Genomic DNA, 6,987 nt, shown 5'->3' with positions numbered 1-6,987 from the left:
GAATTTTCAACCCAGAAATCCCAAATAGAATAGAAACACTTAAAAAAATGTTCAACATCTTTATCCACCAGAGAAATACAAACCAAAGCAAGTCTGAGATTCCATCTTACACCGGTTAGACTAGCTAAGATAAAAAACTCAAGCGATACCACTTACTTATGAGAATGTGGAGCAAGGGGAACACTCCTCCATTGATGGTGGTAATGAAAATTTGTACAACCAAGTTGAAAATTAATTTGGCAGTTTCTCATAAAACTGGAAATAGTTCTACCTCAAGACTCAGATATACTACTCTTGGGCATATATTATATCCAAATGATGCTCCACCATTCCACAAAGACACTGGCTCAAGTATGTATATGACATGCTTTTTTGTTTTGTTTTTGTTTTTGCTTTTCATAATTATCAGCAACTGAAAACATCCTCTATGACCCTCAACTGAAAAATGGATAAAGAAAATGTGGGAGGTCTACACAGTGGCATATTATTTATCTATGAAAAATAAAGACATCATGAATTTTGCAGGCAAATGGATGGAGCTTGAGGATATCATCTTGAATTAGGTAACCCAGGTACATAAGAACATATATTGCATGTACTCACTTATAAGTGGATATTAAACATAAAGTACAAGATACCCACACTATACTCCTCAGACCCAAAGAAGGTAAACAAGAAGCAAGGCACAATCAAGGATGTTTGAATTTCTCTTAGAAGAAGAAATAAAATAGTCATAAAAAGTAGATGGAGGGAGGAAACTGAGTAGGAGAGGAGATGGGAAGAGAAATGGGGGAGTTTCAGGAACAGGTGTGTGCAGGGACTTGAGAGCCTTCCCATGGGCAAGCACCAATCCCTGACACTATTAATGATACTCTGTTATGCTTGCAGACAGGAGTCAAGCATGGCTGTCCTCTGAGAGGCCTCACCCAGCAGCTGACTATGAAGGATGTAGTTACTCACATCCAAACAGTAGATGTTGCTTGGGGACTCTTATGGAAGAGTTGGAGGAAGTATTGCTGGCGAAAATGGCGATAGGAACTCCATAGGAAGACCAACAGAATCAAATAACCTGAAACCTTGGGGCTCTCAGAGATTGAGTCACCAACCAAAGAGCATACAGGGGCTGGACATAAGCCTCCTCACACATATGTAGTGTATACTTAGCTTTGTCTTCGTGTGGGTTCTGAACAACTAGAGCAGAGGCTGTCCAAAAACCTGTTGCCTGTCTTTGGGTATGTTCTTTGAGCTATGCTGGCTTGTCTGGCCTCAGTGGGAGAGGATGGGCCTAACTCCACAGTGACTTGATGTGCCAGGGTGGGAGGATACTCAGATGGGCCTCCACCCTGTTAGAGAAAAAGGGGAAGAATATGGGAGAAAATTGTGGGAGGGGGGTTACCAAGGGAACAGTGATGAAAAGTGAATCTATATAAAAAACCTATTTTCTGATATTTGAGTACTACCTATTTCTATGATTATGATCATAATACCAAGAATTTGCATATTACTATCTGCTTTTGAAAAATGTAGCATGGGATAAAAATTAGAACTTGAGTCATAGGGTGGCTGTGAAAATAAAATGTAAGCATACATGGAAAATGGTTAGCAATGAATTTGATATACAATAATGCATCTATAATTATATTATGGCAATTTATTACTATAAAATAATCATATACTAAAGTCAGGCATATAAATATACATATACACATTTCTATTTTGGGCTTGTTTTTAAGTTTTTACTGAGAAAAGAATGTAAATTTTTAATCATTTTCTTTTAATGTAATTTTATTTTCTTTTTTAAATATTTATTTACTTTATGTATATGAGCATACTGTCGCTGTCACACCAGAAGAGGCCATTGAATGCAATTGCAGATGGTTGTGAGCCTCCATCTGCTTGCTTATCAATCTTTCCAGCCCCTAATTATTGCTTTTTTTCTTTCTTTTTTATTTAATTATTCCATTCATTTACATCTCAAATTATATCCCACTTCCAGGTTATCCCTCCATAAAAACCCCATCCCACATCTGACCTCTCCTCCCTCCTCTTTGGCCCTGTGAGGTTGCTCCCCTATCATCCACCCTCTCCTGCCCCACTGCTTCAGCATCCCCCTATGCTGGGGCATCAAACCTCCACAAGATCAAGGGCCTCTGCTCCCATTGATGTCAGATAAAACTATCTTCTGCTATATATATATATATATATATATATATATATATATATATATATATATATATATATATATATATATATCTGTAGTCATGGATCCCTCCCTGTACACACTTTGGTTTGCGGTCTAGTCCCTAAAAGCACTGGGTGGTAAAGTCAGTAGACATTGTTCTTCCAATGAGGTTGTGATCCCCCTCTGCTCCTCCAGTCCTTCTGCTAGTTCCTCCACTGGGGTCCCCAAGCTCAGTTTGATGGTTGGCTCCAAGAATCCACATCTGTATTGGTCAGTTGCTGGCTGAACCTCCCAAGAAATACCTGGTTCTTGTCAGCAAGGACCTCTTGGCAACAACAACAGTGTCAGGGTTTAGTGTCTGCAGATAGGATGGATCCCCAAGTAGGACAGTCCTTGGATGGCCCTTCCTTCAGCCTCTGCTCAATTTTTTGTCCCTGTCTTTTCTTTGGACATTAACATTTCTAGGTTAAAAACTGAGATTGGTGAGTGACTCCATCCCTCAAGAAACTGAGGGCCATGGCTATCTACTGGAAGTGGTCTATACAAGTTCTATCTCCCTTTCTCTGCACATTTCAGCTAAAGTCATCTCCATTGGGTCCTGGGAGCCTATTGCTTCCCTGGACCCTCTATACCTCTCTCTCATCCCCTCCAGTATCTAATACTGTCCCCTTATTTCCCCCTCTTCTTTCCCTTCCAGGTTCCCCCATCCTCTACCTCCCATGATCATCCTCTCCTCCCCCCCCCAGTGTAGGACTGAAGCATCCACACTCTGGTCTTTCTTCCACCTAAGCTCCATGTGGTCTGTGAGTTGTATCATGGGCATTGTGAGCTTTTAGGCTTATATCCATTTATCAGTGAGTGCATACCATGTGTGTTCTTTTGTATCCTGGTTACCTCATTCAGGTTGATATTTTCTAGTTCCATCCATTTTCCTGTAAAGTTTATAAAGCCATTGTTTTCAATAGCTGAATAGTATTCCATTGTATAGATATACCACATTTTCTGTATCCATTCTTCTGATGAGGGATATCTGAGTTGTTTCCAGCTTCTGTATAGTGTAAATAAGGTTGTTATAAACATAGAAGAACATGTGTCCTTGTTATATCTTGGAACATCTTTTGGGTATATGCCCAGGAGTGGTATAGATGGGTCTTAGGGTAGAAATATTTCTAATTTTCTGAAAACCACCAGATTGATTTCCAAAGTGGTTTTACCAGCTTGTAGTCTCACCATCAGTGGAAGAGTATTCCTCTTGTTCCACATCTTGCCCAGCATCTGATAGAAGACTTATGTGGGACCATAAAAGGTAGCCTGGTCCCCAGTTGAGCTAAGGCTAGAAGCCCCAGAGACACTTAACAGACTGTAGGAGCTTTGCCTGTTCCCAGGCACCAGGGCCCTGTCACTAGGCACAATCCCCCATATATTTGTGGCCATCAGTCACTTAAGGGCAACACCACATGTAGATGAGAAAAAGGACATGGCCACAAGTCAGGTAGGCTCAAGACAGATCTCCTTGATAATGGAGGGCATAGACGGTAAGTTTTTCTTCCCAGATATTCCTCCCTGAAAAAGCTATTTAATCTCAGGCCCATCCTGAGAAGTGTGGCAGGATTTTACACATCCACTTTTTGCCATGACAATAAAGGCCTTAAAACCATGGATTGTCTCTTGTCATCGGGACCTAATTTGGGGACCCTACAGAGCCACTGTCTAATCTCCAGTAGAAGTTATCTCTGCACTCCCAGCCACAACTGCTACCAATTCCAAGACAGTGTGGAGTAAATGTAGTCAAACTCCTGGTATCCTGCCTTACCAAGAGGTTGTGCTGTTTGGTAGAGCAGACACAGGACCCACAACTCTACAGACTAATATCAAAAATATTCAAAGAACTCAAGAAGTTAGACTCCAGAGAACCAAATAACCCTATTAAAACTGGGGTACACAGCTAAAGAAAGAATTCTCAACTGGGGAATCTCAGATGACTGAGAAGCTCTTAAAGAAATGTTCAACATCCTTAGTCATCAGGGAAATGCAAATCAAAACGACCCTGAGATTCCACCTCACACCAATATGAATGGCTAAAATCAAAATGCACATGATAGCAAATGATGGCGAAGATGTGAAAAAAGAGGAATAATATAATTTTTACAAAATATTTATTTAGTCATAAGTTGAATTGAATTACATAACATTGGGAATTTGAATGATTAAGGGAGAAAGTAAAGATAACATATAAGTCCATTAAAAACAATGAGTTATTTCAACAAAATTCTATAGTAATATATAACAATGTTGATAGTAGTGAAAAATGTTTCTATTTGTCTAAATATATATATATATATATATATAATGTAAATCTTCAATCAAGAATAAAAACTTATGCAAGTAATATTTATTGACATTGCTATGTGTGTAAAAACAAGAAACTTTCATTATTCTTTCATAATGTACTTTACCTTCTCAATATTTATTCTTCTAGAGGTCTTAACAGTACTGCCAAAGATATACTGTATAGTTAAAGAATTATTATTTATGATATCTTGAAAGATAAGTCCTTAAAATTTGATTTTCTGTGTATAACACCATTATCATTTTGATTAATTATCTATAAGTCTTGCAAACAGATGAATGTAAGGCTGACTGTTAAGAACAACATAGTATCTGAGTAAAAATGAGCCTTCAATTGTTAAACTATTTCTTGATAATTGACCATTTTCTTTGAGGATGAAAAAAAGTATATATTTTTATAGATTATGGTCAATTAATTGTATAACAAAATATTCTTTGACTAATTTTAATTAATTGTAGAATTATTGTATCTTATACATATTTAGATTATTTTTCTCTCCTTAGGCTTAAATTTTTTGTTTACTGCAATAATCAGGAAGATGAAACAATACCATGATGTTGGTTAAGGATTTATACTTTTAACCTAAAAGAATTATCTTTTGAGGCAATGAAAAGAACTGTTATTAATATCTAATATCTGGAATGAAACATATTCTGTTTATATATGTAATCTTGCTTGAACATTAAATATATTTCAACCTATAATAGATATAAATGATTATTAGCAAGCATATAAAATTAGTATGTTGTAATTTTATCATTAGTTTTAAATAAGATGCATGTGATGCTAGAATTTATGTATCAAATAATGCTACCTCACAATATTGAACTGCCTATAGAATACAACTAGAACCCAAGAGGCTAACTTGTTTGCATTAGTTGGTCAGGTCAACTGCTTCAAAAATGCAGATTGTAGAACTACTGATAGATTGCATTACACCATTTAAATAAATAGTGGCAATTTGTCAATGTCATCTTAACTTCAACATTTCCTTTGAAACATCAGGAAACAGTAATTCCCACTAAACTGACCTTTACTTTTTGTTTTTAAAATGTGATGACCTCGATATTTTTCTTAGTAGATCTTTCTTATAAGTCTGTTACTATTTATTTTTCAATAAGCATCCTTTTGGAAAGGATAATAATAAAGTAATGAAACATTTTTGATAGAATTCAAATTCTAAAAACATTGGATTAAAAATGAATCCTTTTTGCTGATATAATTTCCAAAGGAATTATAGTCAAAGTTGTGTGTGTGTGTGTGTGTGTGTGTATGTGTGTATGTGATTTGTATGGAGAAACAAGGGTGATGGTGAGAGGTAGCATATATATATATATATATATATATATATATATATATATATATATATACATATACATATATATATATATGGACAATGTTTTTTATTCTGCCTTTTATTTAATTTTATTTATAATATTCACTATTTTCTAAGAACTGTATTGTTGATCCTGTCTATCCAAAATACCAGTGTATATATTTATTTTATTTATTAAGGTAATCCAAAATACAATATAACAGGAGGAGCAAGAATATGATATCCTACCATCTACTGATACAGAAAGTAAACAAAGGTAATTTTGACTAGAAACATTACTTCAGACAAATCTTGTGAAATTAGAAAGAATTCTGAATTTATCTAATAGAAAAACTGAGTGATTCATTTCTTGAGACATAATCAAATTGAGAATTTAATCATTAAAAAAGTATTATTTAAGTAGTGTTTCTCAAGAATCAGGAATCCAATTTGATTGAAGGACTCATTTTGTTACTTTTGTCATGTGTTTTCTGAATTCTTACTATTTACCAGATGCAAATGAAGTATCTGAAACTCATCATTTTTAAGTTTAGATCTATGAGAAGAAAAATATTTTTAACGAAGTCAGCAAACCATATAAATTGATAAATTTCAAGTTATTGTAAATCCCTTAAAGAAAAAATACAAATGTCTAATTATGAGAGTAATTATACTATGATGAATTGAAAATGTTTTGGGGACAATGAAGAAAATACTCTGTAAAAAAATTTAAGCTATGACTTATAAAGATGAGTAGAAGTAATTTTGAGTAGGCGTGAAAGCATTATAAGAATAGCAAAACTGTATAAAGCTCAAAAGTAGAAGGGACATAGATCTATGATCTTAAAGAACCCCACTGTAATGTGCAGTAAGAAAAAGACATGATGCATGATATGAATGAGGGTGACACAAGGGATCTTTAAATTGTGAATAATTTTGTTATTTTTACTAAATTAGTTTATTTATTTACATTCCAAATATTTCCCCCCTCCTAGTCCATCCCTGAGTTCTTCACTCCAACCCTCCTCCCATTTGTTTCTGAGATGATGCTCCTCCACCCACCCATCCACCCATCCACACCTCACCCCCACCAGCCTCCCCTTCCCTGAAGCTTCAAGTTTCTCCAGGATTAAGTGCATC

Source organism: Arvicanthis niloticus, chromosome X (assembly GCF_011762505.2).
Source record: "Arvicanthis niloticus isolate mArvNil1 chromosome X, mArvNil1.pat.X, whole genome shotgun sequence".
NCBI lineage: Eukaryota > Metazoa > Chordata > Mammalia > Rodentia > Muridae > Arvicanthis > Arvicanthis niloticus.
This window is presented reverse-complemented; position numbering follows the sequence as displayed.